Genomic DNA, 25,750 nt, shown 5'->3' on the forward strand with positions numbered 1-25,750 from the left:
ATGAATTAAAAGAGTAAAAAGCATAAAACAAAACTGTACCAGTATGCTAGCCATATGAAAGGGAAAAGAAGTGCGCCTTAAGTCTGGACTTGAAAGTCTCCACAGAATCTGATTGTTTTATTGATGCAGGGAGATCATTCCACAGAACAGGGGCACGATAAGAGAAAGCTCTGTGACCCGCAGACTTCTTATTCACCCTAGGGACACAAAGTAGTCCTGCACCCTGAGAACGCAAAGCCGGGCTGTACGTAAGGTTTAATTAGGTCAGCTAGGTAGGGAGGTGCCAGTCCATGAATAATTTTATAGGTTAGTAGCAGAACCTTAAAATCTGATCTCACTGAGACAGGAAGCAAGTGAAGAGATGCCAAAATGGGTGTAATGTGGTCGAACTTTCTGCTTCATGTCAAAAGTCTGGCTGCAGCATTTTGAACCAATTGGAGAGCCCTAATGCTAGACTGTCATTGCGAATCCATTTTGGATGAGGTTGCACCTTTTAAATCTAATTTGGTGACTAAGAAGAACATAAGTCCTTGGCTTCATGACTGTATCTGAGATTTGAAGCGACTATGTTGGAAAACTGAGCGTTTGTGGAAGTCTTCTAAACTTGAGGTCCATAGGTTACACCTCAGGGAACTTATGTCCTCTTTAAATGAAATGATAAAAAATGCCAGATCTGACTATTTTCATCAGCTTACCATTTTAAATAAGAAAAAAAAAAAAAAAACAGGTGCTGTTTGACACTGTCAGCTCTATTGTGTGTCCTTTTGCTCCATTAACACCTGTATCCTGCAAAGCTGACAGCAATGGTTTCCTTAAGTTTTTTGTCTGCAAAATTCAGGACATCAAAGCTAATCTCCCATTGCACATGTACTGTGTCCCTGATGTTGTTGAGCCTGCTCCTTGTACATAGTCCTTTTTTAATCCTGTAACACAGGCTGATATCTCAGCTTTGATAACCCGGATGAAGCCCTCTGTATGTCTTTCTGATGTGGTACGATGTAGACTCTTTGTTAATGCATTTGTCATCGGCCCCTGGGTTACCAAGTTGATAAATGTCTTCCTGTCTTCTGGTGTATTCTCCAGCTCTTTTAAACATGCGTTTATGGAACCACTTCTCAAAAAGTCTAATCTGGAACCTTCTGATCTGTAAAACTTCCGACCTCTCTCCAAACTTCCATTTCTGTCCAAAGTCTTGAAGAAAGTGGTTTATGTTCAGTTAATTTCTTTCTCAGTGATTTCCAACATGTTTGACACCTATCAGTACGGTTTCCGCAGGCATCACTCTACTGAAACCAGCCTACTCAAAGTATCTAGTGATATTTTGATCTCTGCGGATCCTATTAGATCTCTCCTCCGCATTTGACACTGTTGATCATAAAATCCTGCAAACAAGACTATGCAATTCGGTCGGGTTTGTCAGGGACCATTCTAGCGTGGTTTATAGTGTCACTGCAAATCAGATCATTTCTGACTCTGCCAGTTTGATGTGTGGTGTTCCACAGGGTTCTGTTTTGGGCCCAATTTTGTTTTTGCTCTGTTTTCCCCTTGGGAAAGATTACCCAGGAGACTGTTGATGTTTCTTATCATTTATTTGCTGATGACATCCAAATTTACTGCTCATTTACAGCCTCTGAGATCCAGAAATTGGACTCTCTGCTGAACTGTCTTGAGAAAATAAATTAATGGCTTGGCGCAAATTCCCTGCAGTTAAATTTGGATAAAACCGAGGTGCTGGTGGTTGCCCCTGATGATGTCATTCCGGGGATTAAACAGTATTTAGGTCTTTTGAGCTCATCTGCAAAATCTATCCTGAGAAACCTAGGTGTTATCTTTGATAAAGAAATGTCATTTGAGTATTATTCCAAGCAGCTAACCAAAAACTGTTTCTGCCAGCTGAGGAAGCTTTCCAAACTCAGATCAATTGTTTCAAAAGATGATCTTGAGTTGATTATTCATGCGTTTGTGTCTTTTCGTTTGGACTACTGCAACAGTTTGTTTTCCTGTCTAAACAAAAAAGAGCTGTCCCGTCTGCAACAGGTCCAAAATTCTGCAGCAAGGCTGCTGTCTCGCTCAAGCAGAAGGACTCATATTTCTCCTATTTTAAAGTCTCTTCATTGGCTCCCAGTGTCATTTCATTTCCATTTTAAAATCCTGGTGTTGACTTTTAGAGCTTTGCATGGCCAGGCTCCCTCCTACATTAGAGACCTGTTATGTCCCTACACTCCCGCTCGGAGCCAGTTCAGTAGATCAGAACCTTATGAGGGTCCCTCATCCCCACTTTAAGGCCCGAGGAGATTGCTCTTTCCAGGCCGTTGTGCCGGGGCTCTGGAATGATCTCCCTTTGTCTCTTCATTCACTGGACTCTGTTGATGTTTTTAAGAGCAGACTTAAAACCCATCTGTTTCTCCTGGCATTCGAACCTTAGTAGTGAGAAGGCTGTTGTATGACCACTGTGTCTTAGTGCTATTTTATTGTGATGTACATTGTAATTTTCTCAGAATTTTTATCTATGTGTGCCATTTGTGAAGCACCTAGTGACTTCCCTTGTCTGTGAAAGGACCTATATAAATGAACATTACTTACTTACTTATGACAGAACAGGGTTTACAGTGATGCTAAATACCATATTTTTTTCAGTTTGTTTAATGATTCAAAATCTTTTTAAAACTGCAAATGACGTGGAAACATCATAAATGTTACCCCATGGAACTCTCTTTTTGTGTTCTTGAATTAACAATTCCGGAACATGTCTAACTCCGTCTTCGCCAAAATACTTTAATGTTTTTATGATCACCGTTACACCCGATCATGTCCAAAGTCATTTGTCTGAAATTATTGAAGGATTTCTGCCAGCTGACACAAAGTAAATGACTCCTTTATCATACGCTTGGGTGTAATAACCCTTTACTTTAGTGTATGTCATTAAGGCAGAAATTGTTGCAAGAACACCAATAGGTCACAACAGGTTGACAAACAATTTCCCTCAAAATAGCACTACAAATCAATGTATCATCATCCTGTTTGTCTGCACCCATCCATCCACCAGTTAAGATACAGAATTTCTCCATATCCTTATGACATGTAATTACAATGCTGTGCACATTTTAATGGTATTGAAGGTGAGTTTATGATGTAGCAGGGATGGTGCTTATTTCATACTGGTGATAATGGTAAAATTTTGAAAGAGGAAAACCAGTGATGTGATGAACACATATTGATAGCAAAGGCATTGTTGGAAGCTATTGAAGGAGGAGCAAAAAAAAGCTGGCAAATGAGTAGTTAAGCAGTGAGAACATGACTCCATTATGGCATCTGCCACATTTGTTTAAACTCCTATTTGCAGCCATAGAATTCCCATTTGTGTGCGTATTGTCATTCTAGATCCTGGTGACAAAGCTTTATTTACTTAAATGCAGGTAGCAGAAAGTTACGTCACATTTTTAGAAAACTGTTTGCGCAGACAGAACACATGGGTAGTCAGGTTCATAAGTATGTGGATAGTGACACCCTCCTCTTTCCCATACACCACTGTAATGGAGTAAACCTGAAATGAAGATCTGCTTGTAGATTTGATGTTCAGCTTTAACTTATGGGGTTTAACAAAAATATCAAACTAATAACTTGGGAATTAAAGCCAATGAAAATACATAATCTAAACCTGAAAGAGTATCTCCAATTTCAGAGGTCATACATCAGGTACCAAACTTTACAACGCAAAAGATCACCTCTGCAGGACTGGCATGGTGGTAAAGCAGTTTGCACGCCAGCTTCCAAAGCCAAAAGGCCCAAGTTCAAAACCACCCCTGTCCATTCTCCATGTAATGTGGAGTTGTGCCAGGCATTCGTTCTGCTTCTGATTCATCAAAGCCAGCCATCTGAAGTGAAGATATTGCCACTTAGAAAAACTGGCAATGTTTCTTGTTTGTTTGTTTTTTGTTTTTCTTTTTTCTCTGTTCAATAAGCTCATGAAGAAGATTGTTGCTGCACTGATGATTTGAGATAACAGGCCCCTCTTCCAAAGCAATATACGAGGTCTGTCAATAAATTAACGGACCATTTTATTTTTTTTTTTAATTATATGGATTTGAATCACGTGCGATTGCATCACACAAGGTTGAACCCTCATGCGCATGCGTGAGTTTTTCCATGCCTGTCGGTGACGTCATTCGCCTGTGAGCACGGCTTGTGGGAGGAGCGCTCCACCCCCCTCGTCGGATTTTTTCCTGAGAGAAAATGGCCGAACGCTTGGAGCAGCGCTACTGCATTAAGTTCTGCCAGAAACTTGGCAACAGCCAGGCAGAAAGTATTCGGAAAATCCACACGGCTTTTGGAGATGAAGCCATGAGCATCACACGGATTAAGGAGTGGTACAACCGGTTTAAAGACGGGCGCGTAACGGTGGAGGACGGCCATCAACGAGCCGAAATGACGAGATCGTTTCTAAAGTGCACGCTGTGGTTATGCGGGATCGTCGTGTGACTGTCCGAGAAATTGCAGAGGAAGTGGACATTAACAGGACTTCGGCACATTCCATCGTGACGGAAGATCTGGTCATGAAACGAGTGGCGGCGAAGTTCGTGCCAAAGTTGCTGACGGCGGAGCAAAAGCAACATCGTGTTGAAGTCTCACAGGACATGCTGGACTCCATTCACACTGATCCCAGCTTTATGGACACTATAATCACCGGAGATGAGTCCTGGGTGTATGGGTACGATCCGGAAACGAAATTCCAGTCGTCACAGTGGAAGCATTCCACGTCGCCAAGACCGAAGAAGGCGCGCCAAGTGCGCAGCAAGATAAAGGTAATGCTGACTGTTTTTTTTTACTCCTGTGGTGTGGTACACCACGAGTACGCTCCACAGGGTCAAACAATAACAAAAGAGTATTATAGGGATGTCCTCCGTCGTCTACGTGATGGTGTGCGGCGCAAGAGACCGGAGTTGTGGGCCAGAGGAAATTGGCGCCTCCACCACGACAACGTGCCAGCTCATTCCTCTCATTTAATTCAGACTTATTTGACCAAAAACCAGACTCCGGTGGTTCAACAGGCACCTTACTCCCCTGACATGGCCCCTTGCGACTTCTGGCTCTTCCCAAAACTTAAAATACCATTAAAAGGAACCCGATTTGAGACAAGAGAGGACATCATGGCTGCGACGACGGCGGAGCTGCGCGCCATCCCGAAAAAGGCGTTTTTGGAATGCTTCCAACAGTGGCGACACCGCTGGGAGAAGTGTGTGGAGTCCCAAGGAGAGTACTTCGAGGGTGATTAGGTTTCCAACCCTCCAGGTAAGCCAGTTTTTTTTCCCAGCCAATGGTCCGTTACTTTATTGACAGACCTCGCACTTCAGGGAATAATCCATGCGATGCACTGCGCGTCTGAAAGTATTCACAGCCCTTCACTTCCAAAATGGAATGAACTCATTTTTTCCCCTCAAGATTATCCCCACAACACCCCATAATGACATGGAAAAAGTTTCTTTTTTTTGCAAATTTAGTCAAATAAAAAAAAAAGCACAGAAGAAATCACAGGTGCATAAGTAGTCACACTCTTTGTTCAGAACTTTTATTGATGCAACTTTGGCAGCAATTACAGCCTTGAGTCTTCTTGAATATGATGCCACAAGCTTAGCACTCCTATCTTTGGACAGTTTTGCCCATTACTCTTTGCAGCACCTCTCAAGCGCCATCAGGTTGGATGGGGAGCGTCGGTGCACAGCTATTTTCAGATCTCTCCAGAGATGTTCAATTGGATTCAAGCCTGGGCTCTGGCTGGGCCACTCAAGGTTATTCACAGAATTGTCCTGAAGCCACTCGTTTGATATCTTGGCTGTGAGCTTAGGGTCATTGTCCTGCTGAAAGATGAATCGTCTCCCCAGTCTGAGGTCAAGAGTGCTCTGGAGCAGGTTTTCATCCAGGATGTCTCTGTACATTGCTGCATTCATCTTTCCCTCAATCCTGACTAGTCTCCCAGTTCCTGCTGCTGAAAAACATCCCCACAACATGATGCTGCCACCACCATGCTTCACTGTAGGGATGGTGCCTGGTTTTCTCCAAACATGACTCCTGGCATTCACACCAAAGAGTTCAATTTTTGTCTCATCAGAGCAGAGAATTTTGCTTCTCATGGTCTGAGAGTCCTTCAGGTGCCTTTTGGTACAGTTCAGGCAGCTGCTATGTGCCTCTTACAAAGGAGTGGCTTCCATCTGGCCACTATCCCATATAGGCCTGATTGCAGGATGCACATGAGCTCAATTATGAGTTTCATTTCAAAAGCTGTGAATACTTATGGACATGTGATTTCTTAGGGGGTTTTTTTTCTTCTTTTTTAATAAATGTGCAAAAATCTACCCCCCCCCCCCCCACACACACACACACACACACATTGTCATGATGTCATGTGTAGATTTTTGTGTAAAAAAAATAAATAAAATAATACCTTATTTAATGGTTACACCACAAACCTCACAATTATATGCAGAAAACTATGGGAAATTGTTTTTGTCAATAAAATCTGACCTGGTCCGCTGGGAAATTCTACCCTTATCCCTAATCGGGAGAATAGAAACAGTTAGGATGAATCTCCTTCCTCGGTTGTTATATTTGTTCCAGGCCCTCCCTATTTGGATTCCATCCTCTACTTTTAAAAGGTTGGACAAAATGATTTCTTTATTCATTTGGTAAAGGAAAAAACCTTGAGTTCGGCTGAAACTATTATGTAGTCCAAAAAAAAAAATGGGGGTCTTGGTTTGCCCAATTTGAAATTGTATTATTTGGCTGCACAGATGCGTGGGTTAGTAGAATGGGTATTGCAGGATGAGGAAACACATTGGATAAAACTAGAAAACCATGCTTCCCAAATTGTTTCATTAGAGACCGTACCTTTTTTAGAACAAAAGAAATGGAGAGATTTGAAAATAAAAAAAATGAGTGGATTGTGTGTACACGAGTATGGACACAGGTGAGGAAGAAAATCAATGCACCTTTAACAACCTCACGGGCACTTAAAATCACTAAGATTGCTGATTTTTTACCTAATAAATTAGACTCTGGATTTAAGGGGTGGGCGGAAAGGGGTTTGATAACTATCCATCAGATGTTTGATGGAGGGATATTAAAATCTTTTAAATAGTTGCAGGACAAATTTGGTTTAGGTTCTGATGGGTTTTTTCGATATTTACAATTACGAGACTATTTAGTGTCGTGCAGAATGGGACGCTTTGAAACAACTGCCTACACCAATTGAACAAATATTAATTAAGGTGATTGAAGAAAAAAGTAAAGTTAAAATAATCGAGCATGTATAAATATTTACATTCTCAACTGTCTGATAACTCACTGGAAGTGAAGGGGAAGTGGGAGTTAGAGGCAAACACAATTATTGAGGATGAAGAATGGGAAGAGGGGTGTGAAAGAGGCCATAAAATTACTAGCAGTCCAATTTGGAAGGAGTTCAATTGGAAAATTAAGTTAAGATTTTTTAGGACACCATCAAATACTTTTAATAATGATAATAGTAAAACTAATCTGTGTTGGAGGGATTGCAAACAAATTGGGGATTATTTGCATATTTTTTGGAACTGCCCCGCCTTGAAACCATATTGGCTAGGGATCCAGGCAGAGATCCGAGCCATCCTAAATTTTAATTTGCCACTGGATCCAAAATATTACATTATAGGGCTGACCCCAAGGGGTGGTTTGACAAAAAGGGAAGTTCAGTTGCTCCACATTTGTTTATTGGTAGCAAAGAAAATGATAACGAGATCTTGGTTAAAAGCACTACCTCCCACTCTCCCTCAATGGTGTGACGGATTAAAAAATGTATATCTAATGGAAAAAATTATGGCAAAGCTTCATTTGAATATGGATTTGTTTTTGGATAGGTGGACTCCTGTCATTATTTGGTTGGGCATAATTATACTTGGTCAGGGTTCCTCACCGGAATTGTGTGTTTTCCTTTTTTTTTTTTTTTTACCAGTTGTAGATAAAGTAAAATATATTTTAGGATATACCCCTTTTACTTACTCTGTTCGATTTGTTGTATTAATTTTATGTTGTAATTGAATATGGAGTTGCCCTTTTGAATAAACTGTTAAAAAAAAAATACTTTATTTGATTATGGAGTAAGGAATGTAACAAAATGTGGAAAAAATGAAGTGGTGTAAATACTTTCCAGATGTACTGTAGATGATGAATTTGAAGACACAAATGTAAAAACAGGGATTTGGTTTTATTTCCCTCTTCCTCCCCTGGCTGTCTGTCCTTTGTAAACAGGCAGGATCTTCTAACGACCAACATATCATTATGCTCCTCATATCAGAATCTGTTACTGTTGTCATTTATCAAATATAGTTGGCATGCAGACAGCGCAGTCTTGCATGGTCTTGTTGCTGACTGGAATTAAGAGGAAGTCAGCACTTAACAATTAATGGGTGCTTAAATGAAGAGCCCTGCATTGCAGCCTATATCAGTGAGGAAGATGTCAACACAGACATTCTAACACACAGCTGGCTTTGAGTTACTCTGCCTTTGAAAATGTATTGCGACAAAATTTTTACTATATATCTCTCTTTCTGAAAAGACATAACCTTGTTATTTTACTGGTGTTAAATGGTACCCAGAGATGTTTAACTCTGAGAAAGGCAAGTACAGTGTTATTGGGGGGGGGGGGGGGGGGATTCTCCCCACCAGAAGCATGTTTGTCTATGCCAATACACTATCCCAACCGGAAACAGACTGAGACTTCAAAACCACAGCAATATGTTTTTTTTTCTTTTTCTTTTTTTTCAAAAGCAGTCCACTGGGATTGTTAAGTGCAGAAGCACTATGTTGATTATGCAAGTGGGCTCTGCAATTAATTATTGACTTCATTTATCAAGTTAGGTCAAGTGAGCATGCTCTGATGCCACATCCACCATGATGAAGAACTCTCCTGGTTCCTGATAAGCAGCCACCCAGGTTGATCAATGGGCAGTCCACACTTCACAAACATTAACATCCACCGCAGGGCACAGCACAATTGTCACTGGTAGATTCTGCCAAATACAGTTGTCATTTTCAGAACCAGTGCTGTCATTGTTAAATACTTTTAAAGTCTGGACACCAGTGCATCCAGTGGCCTGAGATAAAGTGTGGCAAGGTGCAGTGTTGGTATATTGCGCAGATACAGAAAGCAACTGCACCAGAGATGATTAAGGTCTGGTCATAGAGCACAGGTTTTTTTTTTCCTGATATTTATATAGTGCAATATTCAAATATACCCAATATACAGTTGTGCATTTACATACTATGCCAGAATTTTAGATTTTTTTTTTTTTTTTTTTTTTTTTTTTGGCCATTTTTCAGAGAATATGAATGATAACACAAAGTTTTTTTTTTTAGAACACAAAGTCCTTTATTGTCAAACAACTGTACTGACTCTTTATAAATCATAATGACAACAGAACGAACCAAATGACCCTGGTCAAAAGTTTACATACCCTGGCGATTTTGGCCTGATAATGTTGACACAAACTGATTTGAGTAACTACAAAAGGTAACCATCCTTACCTGTGATGTGTTTTCTTGTAATCGGTGTGTGTATAAAAGGTCAGTGAGTTTCCAGGCTCCTGACAGACTGTTGCATCTTTCATCCTGTGCTGCACTGAGATTTCTGGTTTCTGAGTTGTAGGGAAAGTGAAATAATTGTCAAAGAAATGGTAACTGAACTGTATAAAACAGGAAAGGGATATTAAAACGATATCGAAGGGACTAAGATTGCCAATCAGCAGTGTTCAAACTCTAATTAAGAAGTGGAAAATAAAGGATTCTGTTGGAACCAAACCATGGCCAGGTAGACCAACACAAATTTCAGCAACAACTGCCAGGAAAATTGTTCAAGATGCAAAGAAAAACCCACAAATAACTTCAGCTGTAATACAGGACTCTCTTTAAAAAAATGGTGTGGCTGTTTCAAGATGCACAATATACAGGCACATGAAGAAAAATGGGCTGCATGATCAAGTCGCCAGAAGAAAGTCATTACTACACAAATGTCACAAAGAATCTCACTTATAATACGTCAAACAGGCCAGAGAACAAAATACTTTGGATTGATGAGACCAAAATTGAATGTTTGGGCAACAACCATAAACATTACATTTGGAGAAGAGTCAACTAGACCTATGATGAAAGGTACACCCTTCCTACTGTGAAGCATGGAGGTGGATCACTGATGTTTAGGGGATGTGTGACTACAAAGACACAGGAAACCTGGTTCCAGCATGTTATCAGAAAATACTAGAAGAAAATTTTCATGCATGAGCCCAGAAGTGGTGCATGGGATGTACTTGGACGTTCCAACACGACAACAATCCAAAACACAAGGCCAAGTCGACCGGTCATTGGCTACAGCAGAATGTAGTGAAGGTTCTTGGAGTGGCCATTGCAGTCTCCTGATTTCATTACCAAGTCAGTCTGGGGAGATCTCAAATGTGCAGTTCATGCAAGACTGCCCAGGAATTTACAGGAACTAGAGGCTTTTTGCTAAGAGGAATGGGCAGCTTTACCAGCAGGGTAAATAAAGAGCCTCATCCACAACTACCACAAAAGACTCCAAGCTGTGATTGATGTTAAAGGGGATAATACATGGTATTAAGTATACTGGAGTATGTAAACTTTTGATTAGGGTCAATTGGGTGGTTTCTGTTATCATCATGATTTAAAGCATAAACACAGTTGTTTGACAATAAATGGCTTCACACAACCACTAGCCATGAGTGGAAAAAGAACATCATGATCATGATATTCTCCGAAAAACTACCCAAAAAAAAACAAAAAAACTGCCAGGGTATGTAAACTTTTGAGCACAACTGCAGGCACAAAAGCAATGTCCAAGGATCTTCACAATTACAACAAAAACTAAATTAAATTGAACATAAAAATTAAATAAAAGAAAACCCTAATGGAAAATGCACAAAACTTTAAAACTAGTTTGTGCCATATTTTTGTGCTAGTTATTATCCTTAGCAGGTCCACAGGCAGTGAGCACCAAGATGGGTCTGGCCATGGGACGTCAAGGAGCAGCAGGGGACTGTCTGTGCCTGTTGGGACATGGATGAAATTGGGTAGTTGGAGGAGGAAATGTTCAAGGAATGAGGCGCTACAGTGCTCAGAGAAGAAGTACTATGTAATATGTAGGCCCTGAGGCCCATTGATGGTGGTGCTTATCCACAGTTCAACTTCAACTCATAGCACTTAAGTTATCTGCTTGGTCGTGATCGATTTTCTTGACCGAAAACATCACTTCTGTCACCTATCAAGTGTGGAATCAAAATATCAGTGCACATCTTTGAGCCATCCAAAAACACATGGCTCATTGTTAATTTTTGTTTCCTGACTAGAACATGAGATTAGTTGAAAACCATAAACAGACCTAAATACAGGAAGAGAAGCTAGATCAGGAGGAGTACAAAGGTTTCCTGTAGGCCAGGTAGAAAGGCAAAGGTCTGAGAAATGAATGAATGAATTAACAAAGATCTGGTAGAATGTCATCAGGTTGGAGAGTTCAACACTGTACTGTGGAAAGATCTGTTGGTGAGTGATCTGTGAAAAGCTGGCTTTAATCTGCACTGATTTCAAATCAATCAATCAATCAATTTTTTTTTATATAGCGCCAAATCACAACAAACAGTTGCCCCAAGGCGCTTTATATTGTAAGGCAAGGCCATACAACAATTATGTAAAACCCCAACGGTCAAAACGACCCCCTGTGAGCAAGCACTTGGCTACAGTGGGAAGGAAAAACTCCCTTTTAACAGGAAGAAACCTCCAGCAGAACCAGGCTCAGGGAGGGGCAGTCTTCTGCTGGGACTGGTTGGGGCTGAGGGAGAAAACCGGGAAAAAGACATGCTGTGGAGGGGAGCAGAGATCGATCACTAATGATTAAATGCAGAGTGGTGCATACAGAGCAAAAAGAGAAAGAAACAGTGCATCATGGGAACCCCCCAGCAGTCTAAGTCTATAGCAGCATAACTAAGGGATGGTTCAGGGTCACCTGATCCAGCCCTAACTATAAGCTTTAGCAAAAAGGAAAATTTTAAGCCTAATCTTAAAAGTAGAGAGGGTGTCTGTCTCCCTGATCTGAATTGGGAGCTGGTTCCACAGGAGAGGAGCCTGAAAGCTGAAGGCTCTGCCTCCCATTCTACTCTTACAAACCCTAGGAACTACAAGTAAGCCTGCAGTCTGAGAGCGAAGCGCTCTAATGGGGTGATATGGTACTACGAGGTCCCTAAGATAAGATGGGACCTGATTATTCAAAACCTTATAAGTAAGAAGAAGAATTTTAAATTCTATTCTAGAACTAACAGGAAGCCAATGAAGAGAGGCCAATATGGGTGAGATATGCTCTCTCCTGCTAGTCCCCGTCAGTACTCTAGCTGCAGCATTTTCAATTAACTGAAGGCTTTTTAGGGAACTTTTAGGACAACCTGATAATAATGAATTACAATAGTCCAGCCTAGAGGAAATAAATGCATGAATTAGTTTTTCAGCATCACTCTGAGACAAGACCTTTCTGATTTTAGAGATATTGCGTAAATGCAAAAAAGCAGTCCTACATATTTGTTTAATATGCGCTTTGAATGACATATCCTGATCAAAAATGACTCCAAGATTTCTCACAGTATTACTAGAGGTCAGGGTAATGCCATCCAGAGTAAGGATCTGGTTAGACACCATGTTTCTAAGATTTGTGGGGCCAAGTACAATAACTTCAGTTTTATCTGAGTTTAAAAGCAGGAAATTAGAGGTCATCCATGTCTTTATGTCTGTAAGACAATCCTGCAGTTTAGCTAATTGGTGTGTGTCCTCTGGCTTCATGGATAGATAAAGCTGGGTATCATCTGCGTAACAATGAAATTTAAGCAATACCGTCTAATAATACTGCCTAAGGGAAGCATGTATAAAGTGAATAAAATTGGTCCTAGCACAGAACCTTGTGGAACTCCATAATTAACTTTAGTCTGTGAAGAAGATTCCCCATTTACATGAACAAACTGTAATCTATTAGACAAATATGATTCAAACCACCGCAGCGCAGTGCCTTTAATACCTATGGCATGCTCTAATCTCTGTAATAAAATTTTATGATCAACAGTATCAAAAGCAGCACTGAGGTCTAACAGAACAAGCACAGAGATGAGTCCACTGTCCGAGGCCATAAGAAGATCATTTGTAACCTTCACTAATGCTGTTTCTGTACTATGATGAATTCTAAAACCTGACTGAAACTCTTCAAATAGACCATTCCTCTGCAGATGATCAGTTAGCTGTTTTACAACTACCCTTTCAAGAATTTTTGAGAGAAAAGGAAGGTTGGAGATTGGCCTATAATTAGCTAAGATAGCTGGGTCAAGTGATGGCTTTTTAAGTAATGGTTTAATTACTGCCACCTTAAAAGCCTGTGGTACATAGCCAACTAACAAAGATAGATTGATCATATTTAAGATCGAAGCATTAAATAATGGTAGGGCTTCCTTGAGCAGCCTGGCAGGGATGGGGTCTAATAAACATGTTGATGGTTTGGATGAAGTAACTAATGAAGATAACTCAGACAGAACAATCGGAGAGAAAGAGTCTAACCAAATACCGGCATCACTGAGAGCAGCCAAAGATAACGATACGTCTTTGGGATGGTTATGAGTAATTTTTTCTCTAATAGTTAAAATTTTGTTAGCAAAGAAAGTCATGAAGTCATTACTAGTTAAAGTTAATGGAATACTCAGCTCAATAGAGCTCTGACTCTTTGTCAGCCTGGCTACAGTGCTGAAAAGAAACCTGGGGTTGTTCTTATTTTCTTCAATTAGTGATGAGTAGAAAGATGTCCTAGCTTTACGGAGGGCTTTTTTATAGAGCAACAGACTCTTTTTCCAGGCTAAGTGAAGATCTTCTAAATTAGTGAGACGCCATTTCCTCTCCAACTTACGGGTTATCTGCTTTAAGCTACGAGTTTGTGAGTTATACCACGGAGTCAGACACTTCTGATTTAAAGCTCTCTTTTTCAGAGGAGCTACAGCATCCAAAGTTGTCTTCAATGAGGATGTAAAACTATTGACGAGATACTCTATCTCCCTTACAGAGTTTAGGTAGCTACTCTGCACTGTGTTGGTATATGGCATTAGAGAACATAAAGAAGGAATCATATCCTTAAACCTAGTTACAGCGCTTTCTGAAAGACTTCTAGTGTAATGAAACTTATTCCCCACTGCTGGGTAGTCCATCAGAGTAAATGTAAATGTTATTAAGAAATGATCAGACAGAAGGGAGTTTTCAGGGAATACTGTTAAGTCTTCTATTTCCATACCATAAGTCAGAACAAGATCTAAGATATGATTAAAGTGGTGGGTGGACTCATTTACTTTTTGAGCAAAGCCAATAGAGTCAAATAATAGATTAAATGCAGTGTTGAGGCTGTCATTCTCAGCATCTGTGTGGATGTTAAAATCGCCCACTATAATTATCTTATCTGAGCTAAGCACTAAGTCAGACAAAAGGTCTGAAAATTCACAGAGAAACTCACAGTAACGACCAGGTGGACGATAGATAATAACAAATAAAACTGGTTTTTGGGACTTCCAATTTGGATGGACAAGACTAAGAGACAAGCTTTCAAATGAATTAAAGCTCTGTCTGGGTTTTTGATTAATTAATAAGCTGGAATGGAAGATTGCTGCTAATCCTCCGCCCCGGCCCGTGCTACGAGCATTCTGACAGTTAGTGTGACTCGGGGGTGTTGACTCATTTAAACTAACATATTCATCCTGCTGTAACCAGGTTTCTGTTAGGCAGAATAAATCAATATGTTGATCAATTATTATATCATTTACCAACAGGGACTTAGAAGAGAGAGACCTAATGTTTAATAGACCACATTTAACTGTTTTAGTCTGTGGTGCAGTTGAAGGTGCTATATTATTTTTTCTTTTTGAATTTTTATGCTTAAATAGATTTTTGCTGGTTATTGGTGGTCTGGGAGCAGGCACCGTCTCTACGGGGATGGGGCAATGAGGGGATGGCAGGGGGAGAGAAGCTGCAGAGAGGTGTGTAAGACCACAACTCTGCCTCCTGGTCCCAACCCTGGACAGTCACAGTTTGGAGGATCCAAGAAAATTGGCCAGATTTCTAGAAATGAGAGCTACTCCATCCAAAGTGGGATGGATGCCGTCTCTCCTAACAAGACCAGGTTTTCCCCAGAAGCTTTGCCAATTATCTATGAAGCCCACCTCATTTTTTGCACTCAAATGAGTGCAAACGGGTGGAGGGAGATGATTGCTGGCAGGGAAACTTCAGACAGGAGAGAGTTTCTTATAGGTAGAGAAGAGTCAGCAGGTGAAACAGACAGACTGTTGAGAAACCCTTACAGGGATGATTTTCTTTGTTCCTGGGATAATTCAGAAGGTCTTCTATATGGTACCATCTTCACCATTCAAGAGATGTTAAAGAGACACAAGTTCAACAATACAGGACTACAGTACCTTGGAATTGTTACTTTGTTTACTTGCCTTGAATATTTTCATGTTTGTGAGATGTTTCCTTAACAGAATTTTTAGCCTGTTGAATAATTTGAATGTATACCGACAACGTTCTCAATTCATTCAAATTGCATTCTGCGTTCTTTCTTGATTGTTTTTCTTATCATTTGCTTAGTTTTTGTAATGTTAGCATTTTGTTTGACTTTCGTCAAACTTCATTCAACCTCCCAAGTCCGACACATTGAATGCAGGTTGACAATATCTGAATAAATCAATAACTAAAGCTTTGACGAGCTGAACAAAACACCCTTGTATCGCTAATGAATCGTCCATGTTTGGGATGAAAAAGCAGTTTTCATACAGAAAGAATAGCATTAAGAATGTCTTATCGACTGCTTTAACTATTTGCGTACATTTCAACTGCTTGTGCCTGACCTGCCTGTGCAGACACATTCTTGAAGAAATCTCTCACCTGTTGTCAAGACAAACAACATTCCACACCTGCAAGTACTGTCGACATGAAGACAAGGCTGGCTGCCCTCAGTTTTATAGTCTTTCAGTCGTGTCATTATGAATGTAAATTAATTTTAGTTGATATTGCCTCTGGACCACTCTCAACCTCTAATTTGGTACAGTGAAGCTGAGGCAGGGTACATCTGCTTTTGAGACATCTACCAATGACCATGTCACCGTCTTCACATCTAGTTCTTAGTGTCTGCTCTCTTGAGTTTTTTACTTGGTTTTGTCACTTCAGTTTCTCTTTTCATGCACTGATTCGCTAAAGCTGAACCCCAATCAGAGTTTGCACTACCACTTATGGGCACTGACATTTTGAATTGTTAAAAAAGCTGCTAATAATACAATAACATGCTTTTGGAGGGCAGTATGCATTTTCAGAGTCGTGGCGTCCATGTCCAGTCGCCCAAAATGACCAGTATTCGCCTGAGTTAGACGAAGGTGGATATCTGTCATTGCGGGCGACTGAGCATGGACAGAGGGACTCAGAAAATGCATACCACATGACAACTGCATGTTATTTGCATTATTATCACTTACTGAGATACACAACACGTGAAATCACATTAACAATATTTAATATCATTTCAAAACACACGACACCCAGCAAATGCGTACATAAAAAGTTGGATCGATTTTAAATTTTGTCATGTTGGCTGGTACCGCGCTGCTCTCCAAATTCGCCAGGGCGCCCTCATCAAGGTGGCTGCTTTGGCTGCTGTTCATTGTCAGACTATCCATGATAAAATCATCTGCAATATCCATATTGGGACCAACACACACGTCTCGCCTTTTCATGTTATCGTCTGCGGACAGTTCTTGGGTTGTGCATGGTATGACTTCATTACTTTATGCATACCCGTCCGCTACTCAATACCCGCCCGCTACTGCAGGCAGGTATGGACAGGTAGAGTAAATGTAAATCTATGCTACCAGCCCAGCAACATCTCAGTAAGCGATAATAATGCCCAATATCGAGTGCAGACGTGCCAGCGATACAGGACATCGACTCTCAGCAAGGACAGATGGCCAACCATCGCCTCATTGTGTACTGTAGCTTTTTTTATTCTGCAAGTTTTATCTTATTACCTTTAGTTTATATTCATTATGTAGTCTATTAATTTTGGCTCTTGTCTACAGCAAACAGGTTTGAACAGAACCAAAGCCCAATGGCATTCTTTGGTGAGATTATTTGTTGTTCCTGTGTCTGTGAATTTCTTCCAGGCACTCCATGACAGGATTGGCAGTCCACTCACTGCAAAAAACATCACCATTTCCAAACCATATGTGGGTGGAGACTGCTGTGATACTCAGCAACCATCCCTCATAGTGTTACAGCCATATGCCACTGCTTTTTCCTTAATCGGATCTGATCTCTTCCAGGTGTGTGTTCCGGAAAATGGTTGCCAGTAACATAACATATATGCTAACTGTGTACAACCTATTGGGCTCCAACATCAGAATTGCTAATGGGTCCTTTTAGAGAAATCTGCTTTGTAAGAGCAGTTGGTGAACATTAGTCTGCACTTTACCTTATGAAGAGACGTCACACTAACAGCTTTCAGATGTTGGGAAACCATTATTTCACACCATAAAAATCCCCTATAGGGCACAGAAATTTAACAAAAGGAACCCAAGAGAGCAGTGCAAAGAGCGGACAGCGGTTTTAGGAAGCGGCACAAGTAGAATGGTGGCCTTTCGTTCACCTCTATGGTTGGTTTGATTCTTTAATCAATTGATCAAACAGCAGCACTCCAGATGATGGAAGGCGGCACTGATGAGTACACTCAATTTTATCCTGTCATCATGAGGAAGCACGTCTGCAATTAAGATGGACAGATGGCAGGAAGAGAGACGGATAGAGATGCAGAGACAGAGGAGGGAGTGACAGGGGACACTAAAACCTCTGCCTTTCCTCACGAAGCTCTCGCTCTCCTGGGAAGCCATGAGGCCTCATATACACCTGTCCGTTTCATCACTGAGTCTCATTAGTGGTGACTTCCAAACGGAGAAAAAAAACACAAAATGTCACACAGCCACACAAATGGGCTCCTTCAGTTGCAGCATTACACTGGAAGATCTGCTTCTAATCTGTTTTTAAACTGCAAGTCTGTCTTTTGTTACGCCTGCACTGGATGTTAAATTATGTAGCAAATTGCGATATATAATATAAATGCGCAGTGGTGCATCTGGCTCTCTAACAAGCAGGCCTGATCAGGACGTAACAAGCACCAAGTGCACGCTGTACACAAAGCATGCACACATGCTGTATGCTGCGGTCAGCGCAACAATGAAAAAAGCAATCATGATGTCTTGTGGCGTACCATCCTCCCTCTATGCACACTGAGCTCAAAGCATCAACACTCTCAGAAACCAAACTCCAGACGGTCCCATTCCAACCTCTCATTCAGCCTGACTGAAGTCACTTGCATTGATTTATTTCCACCCTACGTCTTTATTTTTATTTTTCCCTCGCTACTGTTGTTGGCTGTGTAACTTCGGCATGGAGTTCTTCTTGCAACACTTTATTTTATGCTCCTGTCACTGTTTAGTATAATAACCTGTCACTTACAGTCGTACTGTTACGGAATGTTTTAGATTTGCAGTAATTAAAACTATGGCAGCATGGTGGATTAGTGGTTTGCCCTGTTGCCTCACAGCAAGAAGGTCATGGGTTCAATTCCTGCCTGTGGCCTTTCTGTGTGGTGTTGCATGTTCTCCTTGTGTTTGCGTGGGTTTCCTCCGGGTGCTCCAGTTTCCTCCCACATTAGGTGGGGTGGATTGGGATCTTTAAAATTGTCCGTAGGTGTGCGAGTGGGTGTGAATGTGTTTGTTTGTCTGTTTGTGACCCTGTGACACACTGGCGTCCTGTCCTGGGTGTACCCCACCTTGCACTCTATGGCTGCTGGGATAGGCTCCAGCCCCCCTTGACCCTTAATTGGACAAAGCGGGTGAAGATGAGTGTGTGTGTGTGTGTGTGTGTGTGTGTGTGTGTGTGTGTGTGTGTGTGTGTGTGTGTGTGTGTGTGTGTGATTAAAAGTATTTTTATGAAATTCTGCCTTGATGCTGAATTACTGCTTCATTTTTTTTATCAAAAATTTTTTTTTCTTTCTGCAACATTTTCAACCCAGTCTCACGAGTTTTTTTTTTTGATGTTCCTGTCACAAAATGAGTCACATTTTCATGAAGTTTTTTAAATTTTATTTTACTATTACTAACCCTAGCCCCCCCGCCCGCATCACTTTTAATTTCGTGCTCCCGTCACAGAATGCATTTGAATGAATTTGTGCTCCCGTTATGAGAATGTGGCACTTTTCGTGACAATATCACGAACCAATAGATTAATGTATATTTCATAATGCTGAATCACGACATGCCGTGAGATATAGTAAAACATTTTCCATGGTGTGCCCACTATACTCTTTTAAAATAATTAACATTCATGTAGCTCAGTAGTTTTTAAACATACCCATTCATACTTAAAGTAAAACGCTTAGCAGTATGGCACCCTTTTGTCTCTCAGACTTTGTAGAACATTACGTACCTCCCCTTGTTTTCTACTTTTAAGCTTCAAGCTGTCACTGCACCCATGCATGCAATCATTTTTTTTATTTAACCCGATCTGTTTTACTCCTGTGTTGTCCTTTTATTCTCCCCTGTGCCTGTTTCCACGTTCCTTTGTTTGTTTTTGGCACTCCTTCACTCTCTCACCCCGTGCACCTGTTGTTCCTGCGCTCTGTCTTTGCATGCTTTCCTTGTGCATCTGTGTTTCTGCTGATAACTGACTGGGGTCCTTCTTAAAACATTTATTTTCATGCTCATCGCCAGTATGATTTGCTATCCTGCTTTCTGATCATTCTTTTTGTGATCTCCCCTGAGTATGACCTCACTGTCACTTATGAACTCTGAGATTGTCTGCTGGATGGGATTTGTTTGGATGATAGAACTGAACTTTGGGATTGACCTTCTCAATTCTCCTTCTCAATTTTTTCTCAATTTTTTTTATATAGCGCCAAATCACAACAAACAGTTGCCCCAAGGCGCTTTATATTGTAAGGCAAGGCCATACAATAATTATGTAAAACCCCAACGGTCAAAACGACCCCCTGTGAGCAAGCACTTGGCTACAGTGGGAAGGAAAAACTCCCTTTTAACAGGAAGAAACCTCCAGCAGAACCAGGCTCAGGGAGGGGCAGTCTTCTGCTGGGACTGGTTGGGGCTGAGGGAGAGAACCAGGAAAAAGACATGCTGTGGAGGGGAGCAGAGATCGATCACTAATGATTAAATGTGGAGTGGTGCATACAGAGCAAAAAGAGAAAGAAACAGTGCATCATGGGAACCCCCCAGCAGTCTACGTCTATAGCAGCATAACTAAGGGATGGTTCAGGGTCACCTGATCCAGCCCTAACTATAAGCTTTAGCAAAAAGGAAAGTTTTAAGCCTAATCTTAAAAGTAGAGAGGGTGTCTGTCTCCCTGATCTGAATTGGGAGCTGGTTCCACAGGAGAGGAGCCTGAAAGCTGAAGGCTCTGCCTCCCATTCTACTCTTACAAACCCTAGGAACTACAAGTAAGCCTGCAGTCTGAGAGCGAAGCGCTCTATTAGGGTGATATGGTACTATGAGGTCCCTAAGATAAGATGGGACCTGATTATTCAAAACCTTATAAGTAAGACCTGTGCACGTTTGTTGGATTAACCTTGATGTTCCCATCAGAAAGACTGTATTTTTCCATGTACAGACCTTAGCTGATGTCATCAACCTTGAAGTTGTCTTCTGGTTTTTGACATCTGTGAGACTTGGAAGCTAAGCAGTGATTTAAGGTAATGACTGAGTGTTTCTGGTACTAGGTCGTGTTGGCGAATCCTTCAGTATATCTGGAGTGACTTTGTTTCAAACGAGCAGTTACTTTGGGAGACTCTGGTGATTAGTCCACTTGCATTGTGATGGAGCATGAGCTATATCATTTTGGACATGCGATGTGTTTCTCTATGCACACATTTGCCTCAGTGTTGGACTCCAACAGCTGGAAAAGGCAAAGGTGACTCTGATAATTCACCTGGCTGTGGCAGACAAATGCTTACTTTTGAGAAGTGGGAATGAATTTGTTGTCTGCCCGGGTGGTTCCCTTCCAGGTCCTAGGACAGTTCCATGACTTGAGCTGATGCTCTCAGACCTAACTTGACTTGGTTATTTTTTATGCACCTCACTGGATTTACCACACCAAGTATATTCAGATGTTGACTCTTTATTTTATAACATACTGTATGAGCAACTGAACAATAAAAGTTCCTCATATCACTCAGAACTATCACCTTCTGTTTCTTTTATGACTTGAATCTTCCTCTCTTAGCTGCAATTAATTATTTGGTCAGTGCATGTTTTAAAGATTTGGATTTTATTTTTATATTGCATACTTTGCCTATTTGTGTGGAGCTGATGGTTGTATTAAAACTATGTTTTATGATGCGTTTATATTGTTTTCAATTTGTAAGGGCCCCTTCATGCATAGTACGGATAAGTACAAATCAGGGCGAATCACGGCGGAACAATGAGCCAACGGGCTGGTGTGAACAATGCCGCTGTGACGGTTTCATGCACACAGGAACACAGTGAGAGCAGCTGCTGTAAAAATAAAAAATACATGCCACTCACGGGATTCAAACCTGAAACTTCCAAAAGCTCTGGTTGCCAGCCAGAAACTTTACCACTGAGCTCACATCGCTGTTCTATTAAAAAAAAAAAAGGTACGGCAAATGCCTGATGTCAAAAAGGACATGGATGTATTTAAAAACACACACACACACACACACACACACACCATATACAAATGCCGCATTTTGTTGAATCCCTTTTATCAAGCGGACAAAACAAGTATGAACTATCTGTTTCTCTGTAGGTGATCCATGGTCACAGACGTACAGTCATGAAATGACATGAATGAGAAGCAGTGTGCTCTTATGTCCACATCTGCTGGTGGCATGTCCAGGCGGCTCTGTGCACGTGTCCAGCCTGACACGCATGTCTTGTGGTTGGCGCGCTGCTGGACAGACACGGCATCATGTGGAACAGAGCTCACGTGGGTGATGCGACATTCAGATCGCCTGCTGCGTGTTATGATCTGATGGTCCGTTTCACCTGGGGTAGCCTGTCAGTGTGCGTTGCATGTGCTCGTTCGCTGCAGCCTGTCACAACAGCCATATGTTTTCATGTATTTCCACGTGAGGACAGCAAGCACACACACACACACACGTGTGTGTCCGTCAAAACACGGTACGTGTTCTACAGCTGTGATGTCCAGAACCAGAGATCTAACAGCTGCAGCTGTCAGTGGACACACCTCCTGTCAGTCCAGCACACACAAACACACCGTCTGTACATCCAGCTCATGTAAGTGTGCTCCCACCCCAGCACGTCACATGTTTACAGATTGGGGGGAGGTGCAACACATGCGCAATTAACACACACGGCACATGTGTGCGGGGGGAGCCGACACTCTCGCACCTCACGAGAGCCAAGACTCTCGCAACAGTGTGTTGCTGTTTTGCAAAGCTACACTTGTGGGGGCTCTTAGACAAATTTCACATCCAGCTCGACAGTGATCATCTGCTGACTGTTGTCGTGCTAAAACACAAATGGCCACATATTTTCTAAGTGACAAGTGAGCAGTGTTGGATGTTTGTGTGTGTCAGCTGGAATTTGGCTGCCACCTGCCGCGAGAGGATTAGATGGGCTCTCACAGCGCACACTCTCTTTCAGCCGTTGGTGTGCGCAAATAGTTGTACCAACAGGTGTACGAGGCATTGAAGAAAGCTACGATTTTATACATATTGCATACGATTCCTGCTTCATGCGCAATTCAACCAGATTCATACGTATGTGTGAAGAAGCCCTAACATTTGTTTAATGAGTTGTGCACAGAGTTGTGCGTGAGATGATAGTACATTCAACACAACAATGATATGCCAATAATAAGTCTGAGAATATCAAGATTGAATTTTCAACAAAATAATTTATTTTCAAAAGATTTGGGTTTACAACAAATTGTACCAACTTATGCAAAATATGTAAAGATCATCATGTACATAAAGATCACATCAGAGTTGTGTTAGAAGTTGTTATTCATTCAAAATTTAAGTTTTTTACTCTGATATGCATCAAACATAGCACCCATAAGTAAGTTGTGGAATTACTCAGCAAGGTCAGATTTATCAAACGACAATCATTGGGATCAAAGTCATGTCTGTCTAGTTTTTTCACCTACTCCTCCCCTGTCGTTGAACTTGGTATGTCAATGAGGGTTGGCCCTTTTAAAAAATAATAATTTTGTCAAAGCTTAAGGTCAAGCAAAATCACTTTTATCCAGACTTGGACATAATGTGACACAGACTTGGGGGGATTCTAGAATATTTTTCTCAGTTCAAAATCTCTTATCACTTATGTCCTTATAATCAACATGATACCACTGTGAAATTCAGAATGTTATTTATGCATTTCTTGAACTGACTCATCAGTCCAAATTTGCCATATAGTAACAGAATATTACAACAAAGCTGCTAACAGCCTTGGAAATGATGCCAGTGGTAATACTATATATGTGGAACCTGAAAATGTTTCCCCTGCAGCTTGTGACAGGTAGGATTCCTGGACTGAAATATGTTCATTTTGATAAATGGAAAAACACATATCCAATATGAAAATATAAATGTTTTTAAAAAATGATACACTGACACACCTAAAGGCACAAAAACAGTGACATCTGGCAGCTTGCAACACATTGGCACATGTAATTCCAATCAGACAAAATGATTTGACTGGGTAATCCACCTTTGTCAAGGCCATCTCATTTTTCTTTTGCCTCGTGTGACACATTCTTCCTATTTGCTCCTTCTGTCTTTCATGTCCTATTGCCTTTCTGTCTTTTTGCTATTTTGTCTTTGTTGAGAAAAGACGGAAAAGCCTGGTGACGAATGATCGGCCCAAAACCTGCAGAAAGGACTGTTTTGTCTCCTTCCTCCATGCCTGTAATAACCACTTTTGTCTGTGCTCTGTGTTTGCAGGAGAAGGGGAAGGAAGACGGGAACATCGATCAATGTGAGTCCACTTACTGTGCTCAAACCAAACAACATTTTTCAAAATATTGCATATTACGTTCTATGACACCCACCCCCACCCCCACCCTGGTTTCTGTTGTCCCATTATTATAACATACACTTGGGTTAACTGCTTGCTGGAAAATATTTCTACGAAGTGTCTTCAATCTAAAAAAAGGACTTCACTTAAAGAATCGTATAACCTACTAAAGAAAATACTCTGGTGAAGATTAACCCGTGGCTCCATTGGCTTACTTTCATTTGGTGTGGTTAAAAATTAGATTTAGACTCTGTTGAAGTGTAAAATTCAAGAGCAAAAGGCAAAATTAACAAGTTTCCATGCTGAAAAATACATTTTAGTTTAAATATTTGTTCATCTGTCAGTAATCTATGGAGGCCCAAAAGTCTCATGAGGTGATTTTTTTTTTTTTTTTATCTTGTGGGAACAACTTATCTTGTGTATACAAGTTATCTTGTGAAAAAAGATAACATTATTAATTTATACGCACAAGACAATAACATGTCTAAAGAAAAAAATAAGATAAAAAAAACAAAAAACTTGTGCCGACAGGATAATAAGATGTTCCCACCAAACATTGTACGAACAAGACATTTCACCTTATGAGACCTTAGAGTCTCTGCAGTAATCATCTTTCTTGAAGTGGGTAAATATTGTGAAATTCATCCTTAGTATCTTTCCGTGAATTGTTGAGAATTGTTGCCTTATAGAATATTCACACTTTTCTTGCTCAGTGCTGACATTTCAAGCTCCACAGATGGGGGGAAGGTGATGGTCTAGTGTTAAGCGTTGTGCTTGAGACCAGAGGATCCTCAGTTCAAATCCCAGCCTGACCGGAAAATCACTAAGCGCCCTTGGGCAAGGTCCTTAATCCCCTAGTTGCTCCCTGTGTGTAGTGAGTACCTTGTATGACAGCACTCTGACATCGAGATGAATGTGAGGCATTATTGTAAAGCACTTTGAGCATCTGATGCAGATGGAAAAGCGCTACATAAATGCAGTCCATTTACCATTTTATCCGTCATACATAGCCAGAATCTGCAGGAAGCAGGCCGACAATGAAAAAATGGTCATAATCTGGATGCAGTCGGGAGGAAAAGAGGCGTGGTCAGCCATGTCAGAATGCAGACAGACGGCCTCGTTCACACCTGTAAGATCGCATCCAAAACATATGTACATGACACAGACTGCTGTAAGCCTTTGGGGAATATTTGGGTGTTTGAGGCATTTCTTCTATCGAGTTCATACAGTGCAAATAAATGACTGCAAGGTCACTTGCCTGCTTGTTTAAACAATCAATACCTGTTTCCCAGTTTGTTTTTTAAAATAAAAATGCATCTGCACATAAATGTCTTCCAAGTGGTTAGTGGTTTAGTGGTTTTAATGCTATATTTGAATAGTGTATTAAGGGGAGGTGATCGTCTGGAGCTTCAAACAGTGGGCTGGAGACCAGAATTAAAATTTTTGACAGACTGGGAAAATCACTCAGGGGCCTTGGGCAAGGTCCTTGATCCTCAAGTTGCTCCCGGTGTGCAGTTCAGTGCCTTGCATGGCAGCACAGTGATACTGGCGTGGGTGTAAGGGTGAATGCCAGGCATGACTATGAAGCACTTTAA

General features: G+C 41.1%; 1 long non-coding RNA gene across 1 annotated transcript in view; it reads left to right on the plus strand.

Moving 5' to 3' along the window:
• LOC117517059 overlaps positions 1–24,125 on the plus strand; it is a 163,991-nt gene extending 139,866 nt beyond the window's left edge. The window contains exon 3 of the long non-coding RNA XR_004562632.1: positions 24,083–24,125. This is a non-coding gene — a long non-coding RNA (uncharacterized LOC117517059). The remainder of the gene's footprint in view (positions 1–24,082) is intronic.
• The last annotated feature ends 1,625 nt before the right edge of the window (positions 24,126–25,750 follow it).

Source organism: Thalassophryne amazonica, chromosome 9 (genome assembly GCF_902500255.1).
Source record: "Thalassophryne amazonica chromosome 9, fThaAma1.1, whole genome shotgun sequence".
Lineage (NCBI taxonomy): Eukaryota > Metazoa > Chordata > Actinopteri > Batrachoidiformes > Batrachoididae > Thalassophryne > Thalassophryne amazonica.